Source organism: Dipodomys merriami, unplaced genomic scaffold (assembly GCF_024711535.1).
Source record: "Dipodomys merriami isolate MVZ:Mamm:240054 unplaced genomic scaffold, mDipMer1.0.p SCAF_9, whole genome shotgun sequence".
Taxonomy (NCBI): domain Eukaryota; kingdom Metazoa; phylum Chordata; class Mammalia; order Rodentia; family Heteromyidae; genus Dipodomys; species Dipodomys merriami.
This window is the reverse complement of record NW_027206512.1, coordinates 39,840,004-39,858,852: the sequence shown is the minus strand read 5'-3', so window position 1 is coordinate 39,858,852 and position 18,849 is coordinate 39,840,004.

Here is an 18,849-nt window from a genome sequence, read left to right as displayed (position 1 = left end):
AAATGTTAATCTCAAATGAAGGACTATTTTGACCCTCCATAATTCTGAAAACTTTACTCCTCAGACTTACTTGGTTTTAACTCAATTGCATTGCACAGAGAGTTTGTAAAAAGCTTAGAAGTTTATACTCAATCAGCAGCTTCAAGTCAGATGAAATTGACTTTCACGTGTGCTATAACATATTTTGAGAGAGGTCATCATGACCAATCTTGATAACATTTTCGAAATAGTGCCACAGCACAGCATGGAATCAGCCCAATGCTAAATGAAAGCACCCCCTTTTCCCCCCTTCTGTTTACTTCTTGACATTGTAGTGGTCTGACATTTAGGACATCACAATGCAATTGTCAGAATTCTTTGTTAGAAAGCTTGTCATTTAGAATTTTATTAACCCAATGATAACTCATGTCCAACTTAAAAATGATAATAAAATGTAATTCATTTTAACAGTGAAGAATGGTGGATGAATGATGCTTATTATTCTAGTTAATCTCCCAAAATTAATTTTCTTTTTAAAAATTATATTTTATTGTAAAGATGCTGCACAGAGGAGTTACAGTGACATGAGTAACATAATGACATTTCTTGTAGAGAATTGTTAATGCCTTCTTTGTTGTTCTCCTACCATCCCTTCCTACCCCCACCTCCCCCAGGCCTCCCCTACCCCAAGTTGTAAAGCTCATTTCCTATAGCGTGTCTTGTGGGTATCATTGTTGCAATGGGTCATCCTGTGTCCTTGTTTCCGCATTGTGTTATTCCCTTCCCCTCCCCAAATTGCACAAATGTATATACAAATCGCAGGGTACCAATATCAAGTACAACTGGAGCTACACCATAGGGGGAAGAACATACAAAGGAAACAAAACAATCTCATAGCACATTAAAAACAACAACAAAGAACTGCTTGTGTCCATATCTTGGGGCTCGTTTCACTTAGCATGATCTTATATCGCCATATGTATATAGCTTTTGAGCTTTTCTGCTGATCTGATAAAATTATCCTAGATCTATACTAATTATTGCAAATGAGGGAAACCATGGGGAGAAAAACAACAATACAGATAAAGAACAAGCTGTATAGAGGGTTTAATGAGAACCTCTTTTTTCCAAAAGTTGGAGTTTATGTTAATATGCTTCATCATATATAGTCCTTTGCACTAAGCATTTGGGATCTTGAGATCCCCCATTAACAGTATCTTTTACATATTCTAGTTCTTACAGATGAGGGAGATCATGTGACCTGCTTTTCTTCTGCTCTGGCTTACTTCATTTAATATAATTTTTTCCCAAATCTTTTGGATTTCCTTATGAATGGAACAAAGTTATTCTTTCTGATGGAAGCATAGAATTCCACTGTGTATATGGACCACATTTCTTGATCCATTTATCTACCGAGGAGCATCTGGGTTGGTTCCATATCTTGGTTATGCTGCGATGAACAGCAAATTAATTTTCTTAATGTCATTACAACTAGTATTAAAAAGTCAGTTTCAAAAATGTGCCAGATGTAAAAATATAAAGCCAAATATATAATATGTAAATTTCAGCATCAATGTCCTTACAACTAATGAGGGAAATGAAAGTGTAAAATGCCTGTGTAGCTTGTAGAAAGATACCACAAAAATTATTTTATAGGCAATACCAGAAAGACCACATTCATTTTGTAATCAAAAGCACCTGAAATATAGCTTTGTAAAAGTGTTCACAAATCTCTTGTTCTACCTTTACTTTAAAAATCATGTAGACTATTGAGGATTATTATGTCTGTTAAGAAAACTGTAGGATGTACAATATCAGTTCATTAAATTTGATTGATTTTAATATCTTAATCCCCAATATTCATGTTAAATTTGGTATTATTACTCAAAAATTTTAGAGGTGAGTTAATTTGTGAATCTACACTCAAAACTATGCAATTAAATATATATTAAAATTGTTGTTTACATTTTTTCAGAATGGCAGGAAGGGCTTACACAGGTGATAGAGCTAAATCCAGGTCACAGGGAATAGGGAAGAGGAAAAAATGATCAGATTAATGGGAAATAGCTCTATTCATGCTGAGGAGAAGCTAAGGGAAAACTGATCTTTGATTCCGGATATGATATGGTAATTACCCAATTAAGTTTATTTCTTTCAACTAAGTCTTTTCTTGCCAAGTCATGTCATTTCTTTTTCCATTGATTATATGATGTATTTCAGAAAGCTTCTGATAAAGGCTTTGATTCCCTAAGCAATTGCAAATCTGCAATAGTCAACGCTTCTGAGACTATTACTTTATTTTAATGAGGGTTGATGGGAGTGTATATGGCCCTATGTGTAACCCAAAGATATCCTGAACAGAGCTGCTACAAACAATGAGTTAGTAAGAAAAGAAATACTTCATTACACAGAAGGCCTTAAAATGTGTACTTTCAAGGCTAACTAGACGATGTGGAAATTGTCCAAGTAAAAACTATCTACCTACTCAGTGTTATACTCAGTTATCTACTATTTAATAACTACTCCTAAAGTTGAATTTGCCAAAGTTCAATTTGTCAAAGTTGATATTATTGTGTGATAGCTAAAGAGAATTTTTTTATTGTGGACCAATTACATTTATGTTGTATAATAAAGTACTTTTCTTTTTTTTTTTTTTTTGTCTTTTCTTTTTTGGTACTGGGGATCGAACCCAGGACGTTGCACTTGCTAAGCAAGCGCTTTGCCACTGAGCTACATCCCAGCCCTAAAGTACTTTTCATTGAGAAGAACACAGCTAGATGAGGCAGTTTAAATTACTTCAATATCCATGCTTGTCCAGGAACCTGAATTCTTCTGTCTAATAATTCCCTTTATTAATCTTCCTCAAGTGTGTCATTTCATATAGATGAATGCACATCTGTTTGGAGTTCTTGCGAAAAGATAAAGTGGTGTCATTAATAAAATACATTTTTAAACAGAATTGAAAACTCTATCATTTAGACTTTGTTTGGTTGTCTGTTATCTCTAATAGACCATTATTTTTTTCTCTTCCTCTCCCTCTTCCTTTCTCTTATTTATTTATTTTATTTTTTTACTGAGTTGGATTTGTTTATCTACCAACATGACACTATATTGTAATCATATTTATGTGTCATGATGAGTATACACTTAAGGCTGGGAACAATGGCTTATATCTATATTCCCAGTTAATCAAAAGGTGTCCTTCAGGAGATTCTTTACTGAATTATAGGTTCCAGGATTTTTTAAATTAAAGAACTTTTAATAAATTAAAATTTAATAAATTAAAATAGCACAAATACACTATCATTTATAGAATAACTATCTTTTCTTTCTCAAACTGCATACAGTTTTACACAAACCATAATTTGTGATAAAGTGTTACATTTTTTTCCTACTCTGCTTTGTAGTGCTAAATCACACTCCACTTCTCTTGAACATAATAATAAGAAGCCATAGAATTAATGAATGCTAATGCAAGAGAGAATTTGGGAGATTATTTGCCAATATTTCACAGGTGTAAAAAAGCTTGGGACCTAAAATAATTATGGTTTTTATGGAAGTTTATAGGAGTATAGAGTGGTAGCCAACACAGAAAGAGTCTGAGTACTTTAGATGCAAATACAGAAATGTCTTGTTTAGAAGTCAGGCTCATGCTGTGCAATCAGACCAGTTCATAGGTAAAGAGCATTATGCATAATCTTGATTACAGCAATTTCCTGCAAGTTTGCCCGGTGCTATTTTTGGATTTTGGTACTTCAAACACCACCAAGTCTGACTTTCTGCTGTGTTTTCTCCAGTAGCCTCTCTTTTACCAAAGAAATGAGTGTAGAGCTCAAGTGAAAAAGCTGGTAGTCACAGTAAGCTATAAAGTTTAACCGGTATTGTCAGGAGTTAAGAAGTGAAGGGGCAGATATTTGAAATTGAATGCTAATATTGGTTCTATATATGGGTACACGATGACACGAGAAGACTCAAATAGTTAACACAAAGCAACGGACAGCCATTACAGTCTTATTAGCCAGCCCACCCTTTGATTTTTGTTGTAATGGTCTTTGAAGCCTATTGCTTTTAATTATATTTAAAAGATGTAACAGAACAAATGTCTTCATTCATACATTTGGCATGTATTCCCTTAATATGTTGCATACTTTTTATGATCTCTAAATTGGATAATTTTGATCTTTAATGGAAAGAAGTTATTAGCCAATAAAATATGAGTTAGAGATGGTATTGGATGATTTTATGTTGATGTAAAATTCTTACTTAGTGGTAATTCACATGACAGCAATAGATAAATAATGTTTAGGAAAATATTGTCTGGGTCTCTTCTTCGGGAATTTAATTTTTTTTTATAGGATCCTAGTTAAAGTCTTAGTGTGAAACCAGGCCAGCAGTTTTATAAAGCAAACACTTCCCTACGTTAAGAAATCTATCTCATAGAAAAAGAGAAAGACACAAAAGAAATATTATTTGATGCAAAGCTGAATTTTAGTGTTGTGTTTCAGGTCAGTGGTTTTATAGAGTACACGCGCAATCTCATCACTACCTTGTCCATGTAATCACAGAGAGACATGGCATTAGAAAGATACATAGCAAAGAAAGACTTGGAACATTTCTATTATGGCAGTTTGTTCATTCAAAGTGTATTGTAAGTTATTTTTAAAAGTTTTATTTATATGTGAGATTTAATGAAGCAATTATGCATAATAAACATTCCTATAAATGCTTTTTACCTCTTCTAATTGTTACTTTGAAAGGAAAAGCAATTCTATGGGCTGTTGTTTCTTTTATATCTCTGTATAATCTCTCTATTATACTTACTAGAAAATCCTTTATAAAAGCACTAGACTTAAGGAAAGGAAAAGAGGAAAGAAAATTAATTTTTTGAGATTATATAAGTTAAGTACATCATTCTGTTGTTAAATAAAACTAGTTTGTAAACATCAGTGAAAGATGATGATTCACTTGCTAAAGAAAAGTTTATTTGGCCCAAGTGAAAAGATAAATTTTGATGGATATAAAAAACACTTTTAAGACTCAGAATTTAAGCATCTTCAATAAAATTTGCTTTTAATCTACTTTTGTTTGTTAATCGACAGTGATTGCTGGTTATGTGCAGATGGGTAGGAATATTCATTTTTGTTAATTAAAGGAGATTTTGAGGCAAAGTTCAAATTGTTTCTCCCCAAGACTAATGGCTATTTCTATATTAAGTGATAATGGTAATTTCTATATGAGATGATCTAATTTCTATATGAAATGATTGTCATATATCATGCATAAATTTGCATCTTGACAAATGGCCAGCCATTTCTGCCTTTAACTTTCTGTATAGAGAGACATATAAAAGGAACACATTTTTGTTAGGAATTTTAGCATATAATAGATTATCTGTCCTGACCCTGTTCTACTTAACAAGCATGGTTGCAATGACATGCATAACACGCATAACACACATTAAACACACGGGGCATGCATGGCACACAAGACACTTGAGACATGCATGACACACATGACACATGACATATGTGATTAATAGGATCTATACAACACTATGACATGTGTGGCACAAAGGGCAAACACAACATGTATAACATGCATGATATGCATGACATATGGCATGGATGGCATATAGCTTACATATAACACATATGACATAAATAGCACACATGATGCACATGATAAATAAGTGGCACATGGTATGAATGAGATATGTGACATACATAGCATATATGCCACATCTGACACACAACACACATGACAGACATGGCACATGACATGTATGATATATGGACATGAATGCCATCTAAAATGCACATGGCACAATATGACATCCATGACCCATACGATTTATATGACATAAAGATGACATATATGAAATGCTTGGTACATATGTGATGCATAATTATATGTAAGTTATATATGACACACATGTGACATGTTTTGCATCTGTGCCATGTGGAACATGCATGATATGCACAACATGAATAATATGTGACATACATGGCAGACATGATCTGCATGGCACACAAAATATACAGCATATAACATGCATGACACATAACACACAACACATGATATGTGTGGCACACATTGCACTGGTGACACACATGAGAAGTATGATATATGACATGTATGGCACACAGGACATATATGAAATACATGATTGCCATGGTGTTTATTATATACTTGACATGTATAACATATATGACAAACAATGTACTGCATGTACAACAGGCATATTACATGCATGGATAACTTGACAGATGACATAGAGATGATGCACATGACATGTATGGAATACATATCATATGAATGATGCACAAATGACATATGTGTTAGATATGATGCACGCAGGCTGCACATAACACATATGACAGCATGATACATGCGACATGCAGGACACACATCACATATGACACTGACACTGAATATATAAAATGTGTGGCATCTGTCATGTATGGCACATACAATGTTCATGACCCACATGGCACATGTGTTATCCATGACACACGTGGCATGCATGACATACATGACATACATGACATACGTCTAATTGGCATACATGGCATATGTGACATATATGGCACTCATGTGGTATGCAACAAAAACACAACACATGTCATCTGTGACATGCATGATGCACGTGACACATTAGATGCATGGGATATATGACACACACAATGCATATGGCATGTGTGCTATGCATCACCCCCATGACGAATATAACCTACATAACACAATATATGATGCATGATGACGTAGATGGTATGTTCAACACATGATACATGTGACAGGTATGAGAAATGTGACAATGTGATACACAACATGTGTATGGATCACATGACATATATACATATGTGAACCATATGATGGATATGACATACTAAACATGTGTGATATGTGTGTTGTATGGAAGACACGTGGCACATATAACATAGGTGTCTTGTATGACACACATGACATGTATGGCACTGTTGATATATACAACTTGCATGACACATTTGTCAAGCATGATATACATAACAGTAACAAACATGACAAATATATTGCATATGACACTTGAGACACATGACACACATGACATAAATGACACACAACATATTATGCATGTACCACACATATGGCACAATATATCGGTGATATATATGAAAGTTAAATTGTACACAAATGCATGTCACATGTGACGTGTACTATATGTGTGATATATAAGTGGCACACTAGTTATGCGATATACATGACTCAATGTACATATAGATGGTGTGTAAATTACATATATGTCATAAATGCATGACATTGGTATGTATATTTATAGGAATGTGACATACATGCCATATATGACATGCATGCTACATGTATGTCATGTAGGAAATGCATGACGTATAAATGACAGGTGTGGCATAAATAACACCTATGTGACATATAAAATGCTTCTATATTTTCAAGTCAATTGAGCTTACTTATGTAAGACTATTTCTGCAAGATATATTTGGTAAGATTCATTGACATGTTTGTGATTCCAAAACGTTAGCTTGATTGATAAATTTTATGTTTTTCTTTATAATTGGCTATTGGGTTCTACTAGTTTTCTCTTTAAATGTTGGTTTAATTACTTTCTTTCCATTTCATTAGAAATTTTATACTTAAATTACACTTAAACTTAAATTTTATACTTAAACTTCATCTCTAATGAAGTTTCCTGAATTTATGTAAAGAAAAACAAAAGAGATTTATAGTATATTAAAACATACCATATTAAAAATGTCCTAATTACTCTGAAAAAAGTCCTAATATCATTAACTATATGTATCATGTAGCTACTATTATTTTATAATAAATCTACTCAAGTCTATATGAATTTGTTTTGAATTTCTCAATATTCCATCCATTGTGAAATTATTCATACAGATATCTGGGCAAAATTATGTGTGAGAGAATGTACATTTTCATCTCTGAGAGTACAGCCACTCTTCAATGTGTGGACTCTGATTATTTTTACTTTTCTGAATGCCTGCAGTCATTTATATGAATGTAATACTTCATGCAATTTTAAAGATGAATTAACAGTAAACTTTCAATGCAAGAGGGACACTTAATGTTTTGTATGGTTCATTTTATCTCTATAACAATATACCCAAATAAAATATGAGCAAAATTGATTGGAATGTTCAAAATATTACTGATAAAGAAGTACTTCATGATGTTTTTTTATGTTTTATCATATTGCACCTGTCCTTCAGTAGGTTCTGATAGTAATCCTCAGCAGACTATTTTCAATTCTTGAAAATTTACTTTATTACATAACTTCCCATTTTAAGATATAATTTTAATTAGCAGCTAATGGAGCATTACATTCGGTACACGTTACTGGCAGAGCAGAATGTCAGGCACTGGTATTCCCTTATTTTCATTTTTTTTTTTTAAGGGAAAGAGAAATGAGATTCAGTAGATTAATGGCATCTGCTTTAACTTCATCAAGGGTCTAGACAAAATAGACCCACCATTGTGTTTCAAAGGGTGAGTTCTTCATAAAACAGTAATTTTAGAACATCAATGTTCCTATATTTACCCGAATGTTCACAAACAAGACCATACTAAAGCTACCAGCACAACTATGTTTATTGCAGCATTATTTACCAATAGTTATTTCTCAGCAAGTGAGTAAACATAAAGTAAAATTTTTCAGAAGGCCAGCCTTGTTTTGTGGAAAGAGATTTTCTTTAGTGTCTTCAGAAATTGATATAATTGAGTAGTTTTTTTTGTTAATATCATCTCTGAAAAACAAGATAGGGGCACACAGGTGGGTGCACACACACAGACATACACACATACGTACACACACAGTACATGCACACCTACTTATAAAATAAACTTTTCTCATTTATTTTCACTGCTCCCTTCAGTGGTGCTCATGAGTAAGAGTGTGGGCACATTTATTCATTCTGTGATAATTAGTATACGCCTATTTTAATTACTAATTACACTTCTCATGTACTTGGACTTATTTCCTGTCATACAACATGTTGTGAAGTATATTCACACTGAGATATATCCTTCCACTCACATTAACATTGAAGAAAATGATAAATACATATATATATATATATGAATGAGATGTAAAACTGAGGTGCTGAAAAAATTTTCCTTTGGTATAGTTCACTGAGATATTAAGAAAGCTCCGACTATTGAGGCAAATAAACCAAATGAAACAATCTAATGACCTTTTTACTTGATATAATTTTGCCATCTCTTTGACTTCTGAATTAAATTTTAATTTTAAGGATATTGAGTTAAAGGGCTTTTTTTAAATACTAAATTTTGTAGTCTGTGAAAATGTAAATTATTGTAAATTATGAAAACAGTATAGAAGATCTTCAAAAAACAAAAAATAGAACATTCATGCACTCTAGCATTTTAATGTATGCATTCAAATATTTTATATAAACAGCTAGAAAGACTATCTGTGAAACAAAAATGATAAGGGAAAAAGCAAACTTAAAACTAAAAAATATTTTCAGTTATCAGTCTATGTATGGATAAAAAATACGTATTATAGCATTTTTAAATGCAAGTCTTCAAATTGAATCTGGCACTTTAACTGCCAAAAATTAAATAACATGGTATTAAAAATCATGATTTTTGCAGAAACCTAAAAGTGGACCCTAGCTTGTCACCATGCACTACCATCAACTCAAAATAGATTGAAGACCTTAACATCAAACCTGATAGTCTGAAACTACTTCAGGACAGATAGGAGAGACACTTGAACTTATAGATACAGGCAGGAACTTCATGAACAGAGTCCCAGGGTCACAACAAATTGGAGAGAGACTCAATAAATGGGACTATCTTAAAAATAAAAAGTTTCTACACAGCTAAAGAAATAGCAACCAAACTAGAAAGACAACCAACTAATTGGGGAAAAAAAACATTTACCAGCAATATATTAGACAAGAGCCTAATATCCATTATATACAGGGAACTCAAGAAACTAACCCCTCCCAAATCTCACAAACAAATCATGAAATGGCAAGGTTGCTAAAGAGAGACTTCTCAGAAGAAGAGATAAAAATGGCAAAGAAACACATGAGAAAATGTCCATCATTCCAGGCTGTAAAGGAAATGCAAATAAAAACAACCCTCAGGTACCACTTTACCCTAGTCAGAATGGCCCACATTCTAAATTCAGCCAAGGACAATTGCTGGAGGGGATGTGGAGAAAAGAGGAATCATATTGCATTGTTGGTGGGAATGTACACTAATACATCCACTTTGGAAAGCAGTCTCGAGGACCTCAGAAAGCTAAATATAGACCTCCCCTATGACCCAGCCATGTCACTCCTAGACATCTACCCTGAGCAACAGGAACCAGGATACAAGGACACACACACCTCCATGTTCTTTGCAGCAGTGCTCACAATAGCCAAATTATGGAAACAACCCAGATGCCCCACTATAGATGAGTGGATCCAAAAAACTATGGTACCTATAAATAGTGGAATATTATGCAGCTATTAGAAAGGACAAAATAATGGCATTTGCAGGGAAATGAATGGAACTAGAACAAATAACTTTGAGCGAGGTAAGCCAAGAACAAAGAGACAAACAGCAATTGATTTCCCTGATATGTGGATGCTAAAGCCAAAATGCAAGGGGATATAACAAAGCAGGACTTGAGAAACAAAGGACTTCCACTTATTCCTAAATGACTCTGTGTTCTTGACCACATATATGGTATATATATGCATACATCTGAGGGAAGCTAGGAGGAGGACACAGAATCAGGGGGAAACAGAAAAACATACAACAGAGGGGCCCATCCGCTGCACTGGACATTGATGAAAATTAACTAAGCAACTCAAAGGCAGCATTTGGGAGGGAGGGAATGAGAGGGATAGAAGGAACAGCTTATACCAAGCAAAAGGAAAGAAATGTAAATAGCAGCTGATGTAGAAGAAATAGTTGTATTGTCAAAGCTCATAGAATTCACAAACTTTATAGACCAGGATAATGAAAATTTGCCTTGTGAAGCTTAAAATGTGTTTGTGACTTTAAATATCATTATGTCACAATACTGTGAAATATGTGAAATTTATTTAATCACCTAATTTCAATAAAAAATATTTTTAAAAAATCATGATTTTTAGTGACAACTCAGACAAATAAAGGCCATATGAGAAACAAGTTTCTGATCATTATATTCAATTCTGAGATTGAAGAAAATAGAAATTTCAATTAGAAATTAATATTGTATCTAATTTTTCCTAAAACAACACATTATAGTTTAACATATGAATAGATATTAAACAGTTACTGTCATGAACTAATTTAACATATCAAAAATACCATCAAAATAGTTACCTCTTTGTGTAATATAAATATAGCATATCTAGAATTTCAAATATAATTTTATTTACTAAGGTCATTATATTTTCACCAGATATTTAAAGCTTCTCTTACCATATGACTCAGGATATCTCTTCTGAGAAAAATCAAGAAAAATTAATCTTTGAAAGACTAAATTTAATTAAAATATTCTTTCATTCTTATGTTTTATTATGTCTTTAGTGGCCATTCCACTACAGAGATCACATAAGTGATTTTTGTGGTGATATATTTTAAATATAGCTAATTTATACCCTTAAATATTTTCATTAGAACTTACTATTCACTATTTTATTACTTAGTTAACCCATTTTTGTGCTTCCCCAAACATTAGATTTTTTTTCCCAGAATGATCTTAAAATTTCAACTTCTAAGCAATTAATAAGGAATGTTATCTGAGAATTTAGCTTAATGGAATAAGCAAAGCTTCACTCCAAAAATGTAATAGCAGTTAGTGGGATTATTTAATGAAACCAAATAAATCATATCAAAACATCACCGTTTCCAGAGAACTTTGATTTTATCTTGCTTTTCCAGCTTAGTTTCCCACTATTTTTGTACTCCCAGTGTATTTGACCTTTGGACAAAATTCGTGCATCATTTAAAACCTTCTTGAATTATGCAGAAAAGATTTTAATTTTTTTCAATTCAGAAAGTAGCAGATTTATGAAAGATGAGGACTCATGCTGAGAAAATGCTAAATATGGCAAACTTAATTTAGTAAAGAATTACTAAAATAGAGTTCTTAATGGAAATCAGAGATAGTGGAACTATGTGAACTGAAGGCAGCCAGTTGCCATGGGAACAGGAAACATTCATTCTGAAGCTGATTGAAAGGAACAAATCTCAGAACTTTCTCAGGCCACAGAGGATGGCTATCTTTGGGATCTCTTCTCTTCAACTTTTCTGTCCTAATGAAAGATGGGGAGATTGAAGGTCAAGCAGGCATGAATACATTACAAAAGAAATAATTCTCCTTGAACTTATTTTTATTAGCAGAAGGTGACTCAGACATCTTGATGCTCCTGTGATGGATCAAACAATATTGGATTGAATGGTAAAGTTAGCATGGGATGCTAAACTGACTTTCTAATTGAGTGCTACCATTTACTTACTTAGTTCCTTCTTTAGGAAGTAGTAGTGCTTCTGGATTTAGCATTCAAGAATAAAATAATTAAGAAAAGGTGAAACTGTTGTAAGTATGAGTGTTACCTATTTCTACAGAAACATACAAGAATTAAAAGTATTTTTAAGGTGATGAGACTCATTTTACAGATTTATTTATTAGAATAATTAGTGATGAGACTGAATGTGTTGAATCTGTAATAAAGAAAGCAAATACATTAAAAACAATAGCAAGAAAGAAAAAAGATAGTGTGTCCCTATCTTAGGTTTCATTTCTCTAATCATCTTATCTGTTCATACTTACATAGCTTTTGTCATTTTTCTTCTTGCCCTAGACATGTACTAGTTATTGAAATAAGGGAAACCATGGGATCTATGTTTCTTTGGGCCTAGCTTACTTCACTTAATATGATTTTTTCTGAGTCTTTCCATTTCCTAACAAATGAGGAAATGTCATTCTTTCTGATGGAGGCATAGAATTCCATTGTGTATATATAGCACATTTTCTCGATCCATTCATCTACTGAGGGGCATCTGGGTTGGTTCCATATCTTAGCTAGAGTAAATAATGCTGCCATAAACATAGTTGTGCTGGTAGCCTTATATGGCCTTGTTTGTGATCGTTTTGGTAAATGCCCAAAAGTGGGATTGCTGGGTCATAGGGGAGCTCTATGTGGAGTCTTTTGAGGAACCTCCATACTGCTTTCCAAAGAGGTTGAACAAGTTTACACTCCCACCAACAATGCAGTAGGGTTCCCTTCTGGCCACATCCCCTCCAACATCTGTTGTTATTAGATTTCTTGATTATAGCCATTCTAACTGAGGTGAGGTAGAATCTCAATGTTGTTTTGTTTTCAGGGTGTCTGCTTTGACTTTGAGGTCTTTGATCCAATTGGAGTTGATTCTGGTGCAGGGTCATATATAAGGATCTAGCTTTAGTTTTCTACAGGTGAATAATGAGTTTTGCCAGCACCATTTACTGAAGAGACTGTCTTTCTTCCATTCTATTTATTTTAGCTCCCTTATTGAAGATTATGTTGCTAGAGGTCTTTGAGTTCATTTCTGGGTTTTCAGTTCTATTCCATTGGTCCTCAGGTCTGTTCTTGTGCTAGTACCAAGTTGTTCTGATTACTATGGCTTTGTAGTAGAGTTTGAAATTTGCTATTGATATTCCTCCAGCACTGTTCTTTCTGTTAAGGATTTTTTTTTTGCTATTCAGGATCATTTATTGTTCCACATGAATTTTTAGATTGCTTCTTCTATTTCATTGACGAATGAGGTTGGAATATTGATATGCTCACATTGAATTTGTAGATAGCCTTTGGAAGTATTGCCATTTTCACGATGTTGAGCCTTCCAGTCCAGCATGGGAGGTTTTTCCACTTCCTAAGTTCTGCTTTGATTTCCATTTTCAGGTTTTTAAAATTTTCATCATAGAGATCCTTCACTTCTTTAGTTAAGTTAACTCCTAGGTATTTTATTTTTTGTGGGGCTATTACAAAGGGAGTTGCTTTCCTGATTTCAGCTGCTCTCTTGTCATTGTTGGCATACAGAAAAGCCATTGATTTTTGAGGGCTAATTTTATACCCTGCTACATTGCCAAAGTTTCAAATCAGCTCGAGTAATTTGGGAGTGGAGTCCGTGGGATTCTTTAAAGACAAGATCATGTCATCTGCAGAGGGAGAGTTTTACTTCATCTTTCCCCATTTGGACCCCCTTTATGTTTGCATCTTGCCTTATTGCTGTAGCTAGGCATTCTAATACTAAATTGAGACATGGAGAAAGTAGACATCTTTGTCTCGTTCCTGAGTTTAGAGGAAATGGCTTTAGTTTTTCACCATTAAGTATAATGCTGGCTTTAGATTTGTCATACAGACCTTTATTATATTGGGGAATGTTCCATGGATTCCTAATTTTTCCAGAGCCTTCATCATAAAGGGGTGTTGGATCTTGTCAAATGCTTTTTCTGCATCTATTGAGATAACCGTGTGGCTCTTATCCTTGCTCTTGTTGATGTGATAAATTATATTAATTGATTTGCATATATTGAACCAGCTTTGCATCCCTGAAATGAATCCTGTTTGATCATGGTGTATGATTTTTGGATGAGTTGTTGAAGTCGATTGGCCAAAATTTTGTTGAGAAGTTTTGCATCAATGTTCATCAAAGAAATGGATCTATAGTTCTCTTTCTTTGATGAGTCCCTGCCTGGTTTGGGGATGAGGGTTATGATGGCTTCATAGAAGAAATTCAGTAGTGAACTTTCTCTTTCAGTTTCATTGAAGTGTTGAAGGAGTATTGGTGTGAGTTCTGTTTTGAAGGCCTTATAGTATTCTGCTGTAAATCCATCCAGTCCTGGACTTTTCTTAGATGGGAGGTCTCTTATTGCTGTTTCTATTTGAATGCTTGATATGGGCCTGTTAAGTTGGTTTAACTCATCTTGGTTTAGTTTTATTTTCTAGGAAAAGGTCCATTTCTGCCAGATTCTCAAATGTATTAACATAAAGATTTGAAAAGTATTCCCTTATACTGTTCTGAATCTTGTTTGTTTCTGTGGTGATGTTTCCATTTTCATCTCTGAGCTTGTTTATTTCTCTTCTTTTTCTGATAAGATTTGCCAAAGGTCTGTCAATTTTGTTAATATTTTCAAAGAACCAAATCTTTGTTTTATTGATTCTTTCTAAGGTTTTTTGGATTTTAATTCATTCAATTCTGATTTAATTTTAATTTTTTGTTTCCATCTACTGGATTGGGGTTTAGCTTGCTGGTGTTTTTCAAGGAGCTTCATATGTCTCATTAAATTGTTGGTTTCAGATCTTTCCAATTTGTTGATGTAGGAACTCAGAGCTATAAACTTGCCTCTGAGTACTGACATTACTGTGTCCCGGAGGAGCTGGTAATTTTTGTGTTCATTTTTGTTGAATACCATGAACATTTAAATTTCCTTTCTATTCTCTTCCATGACCCGCTGGTAGTTCAACAGTGTGTTGGTCAGCCTGTGTGTTATAGGACTTTCTTTGGTGGCTTTTGGTGTTGAGTTCTAATTTTATTCCCTTGTGGTCTGAGAGAATGCAGGACATAATTTCAATGTTTCTGAATTTGGACAAATTTGCTTTGTGACCTAAAATGTGGTCTATTTTGGAAAATGTTCCATGTGCTGCTGAGAATAACCTGTATTCTGATGCTGCTGGGTGAAATATTCTGTAGATGTCTGTTAAGTCTATTTGATCTGTGCAGTTGCTTAGATCTCTGGTTTCTCTGTTGAGTCTTTGCCGGGTTGATCTATCTAGTGAAGATAATAATGTGTTAAAGTCCCCAACAATTAATGTCTTTGGATCTATGTGAGATTTGAGGGAACGTAGTATTTCTTGGATAAATTTGAGTGCTCCATTTTTTGATAAATAAGGATTAGAATTACAATATCCTCCTAAAGGAGTTATCCCTTAATTAGTATGTAGCAACCTTCTTTATCTCTTCTCACTAATTTTAATTTGAAGTCTATTTTATCTGATATTAGGACTGCAACTCCTGCCTGTTTATGGGCTGTTTGCTTGGTAGATTTTATTCCAGCCTTTCACTTTCAGAATATGATTCTTTTTATGGGCAAGGTGTGACTCTTGAATGCACAAGATAGAAGGATCTTGCTTTTTAGTCTAACTAGACGGTCTATGTCACTTAATTGGAGGGTTAAGTCCATTAATGTTCAGAGTTAAGACTGAGGTGTTTGGTAATTCCTGTCATGTTATCCACCTTCTTGGGGGCTGTAACAACTGGGTTCTTCCTATGGTTCTTGGATTCTCAGTTTGGATGCAGTTTCGTGGCCTTAGTTATGGTCTTTTTGGTTTTCTATGTGTAAGACATCTTTAAGTATCTTTTGTAGGGCTGGTTTGGTAGAGATATATTGTCTGAATTTTTCTTTGCTGTTGAAGGATTTTATCTGTCCTACTGTTATGAAAGAGAGTTTAGCTGGGTACAGTATTCTTGATTGATAGTTGTTTGTCTTTAGGGCATTGCATACATCGTTCCAGACTCTTGTTGGTTTGTCTCTGCTGAGAAATCTGAGGTTATTCTGATTGGTTTCCCTTTATAGGTGACTGATCTTTTCTCTTTTTACAGCTTTAAGGATCTTTTTCTTGATCTGAATTGATCCAGTGCAGATTATAATGTGATGGTGGAATGTCCTGTTCTGGTTTGTTTGGGGTTCTAAAAGCTTCTTGTATGTGAATAGGCTTATCTTTTTGCTTGTTTGGGAAGTTCTCTGCTAGGATCCTGTTAAATATATTTTCTAGACCTTTCACTTATGTCTCTAGACCCTCCTACACTTCCATTAACCTTAAATTAAGCCTGATTGTGTCTTCTAAATGTTGAATAGAGCTATCATATTTCTTAGATTTGTCTTGAATACTTGACTGTTCTTTCTCTATAATGTCAAGGCTGTCTTAATCCCAGAGATTCGATTTTCTACATGGTCTAACCTACTGTCAAGACTTTCTACTTTGTTCTTTTTCTCCTTTCCTTCTAATTGGTTGGTTTTGATGGCTTCAAATTCTTTGTTTTAGCTTTGTTTTAGATCTTGAATGGACTTCTTTACTTCCTTAAATTGGTTTTTAGTATTTATTCTCAAATCCCTTAGTTGTTTGGTTATGGTTTCATTGGACTCCCTTTTCTTCTGTCAGGCTCAATTCAGCATTCCCTTTGTGGCCTCCCTGGATTTCTTCAGCTGCCTGATTATGGATTCCAGGCATGTCTCCATTGATCTTTGTCTATTCTCATCCAGTTCATACAATTCCTGTATCACTCTTTGATTAGCTTCTTCATGCTCACACAATTCCTGTATTACTCTTTGATTGTTTTCAGCCTGCTCATGCAATTCCTGTATTAATCTTTGATTGTCCTCACACTCACAAGATTCCTGTATTAATTTTTGGTTAGCCTTATTATGCTTGCGAAGTTCCTGTATTAATCTTTGATTAGCCTTGTCTTGCTCCCTATCAAGCTCACACTGAGTCCTTTGCAGGCTTTCAATCTTTTCACTCACCATATTTACCAGTAGTGTTTGTAGAGCTTTTTGGGAATTCTCCTCTGAATTATTCATTAACTGTTCTGTAACCTGATTATCATGAGTGGGAGCTGAGATTCCTGGACTTGCCATTTTTCTTGTGTTTCTCTGGCTTGTTCTGCCTATTTGGTATGAAAGTAACACCAATTTTGTGATAGAACACTATTTTAAGGCAAGTATCATCCAGAGTCCTGTAGTTGTACAGATTGATTGAGGCAATCAAAATGACTGCACATACAATCGATTTAAAAAGATACAATCTAATTCAACATCAAACAACAATGGATTAATGGGCTAGGAACATCAAAGAGGAATTCAGTAGAACAGAATTTAATAGGTTTAGGGAGAGTTGTGGGGAAAAATACAATTAGAGGAATGTGGAGGGTTAAAAGGAAAGAGTGAATTTAACCAAGCCTTATTTTCAGAGAAGGAACAGATATAGCAGAGTGAAAGGAGGTGAGAGATAAAGAAACAAGAAAAAAATGAAAGAACAAAAATTTAAATTTAAAAAATGAAACACTTAAAAATTATGTAAGTATAAAGAAATAATAATGATAGAAGACAAGGATAGAATGAGATTAAAAAGAAAAAATGAAAAAATAAAGAATAAAAAATTTAAAAATGGAAAACTTAAAAATTATATAAGTATAATACTACTATTAAAGGATTTAAGCCTAAGAGGTTGCAAATTGAGTAATCAATTCATGATTTCAGTATGCAAACTATATAGGATAAGGTCTAATAATCAATGACCGGTGTATATCTAGAGATGAGCAGAACATCAATTAAGTCAGGAACCAAAAATAAAGCAAAAGAAAAAAGGACCAAAGGCTAAAACTTATTTTAAAAACAAAAACACACACATACACCTAAAATAAAAATTGTGAAAGGAAAAATAAGAAAACATTTTATAAACAATTATGTAGAAAAAAGGGTTCTTTGATTTTTTTTTTTGGCGGGGGGGGGGGCTGCGTGAAGGAGGATCTTATATCTCCCCTGTGTCAATTACCAGTCTCTTTGTGGAGTCTCTGGTTTGCTTGTGATGTTTGGTTTTCTTGTGGCTTGATTGGTTTCTTAAGTCAGTTTGTTTGATCAGGCAGACAGCTCTTCCTTACCCAGTACTTTGTGATCCTCCTCCCAGGTAGTTCAGTGGGAGGGAAATCTGTTTTGAGTATCACAAAAGAGGGAGATGGCTGTTTCCTATAGTTTGGAGTTGCTTTGATTAGGCTAGGATGTGGGGTAGGGCTGAAGCCTATCAGCAATCAATCAGTAGCTTTTCCCTGAGAAGCTAGCTCCTGAGA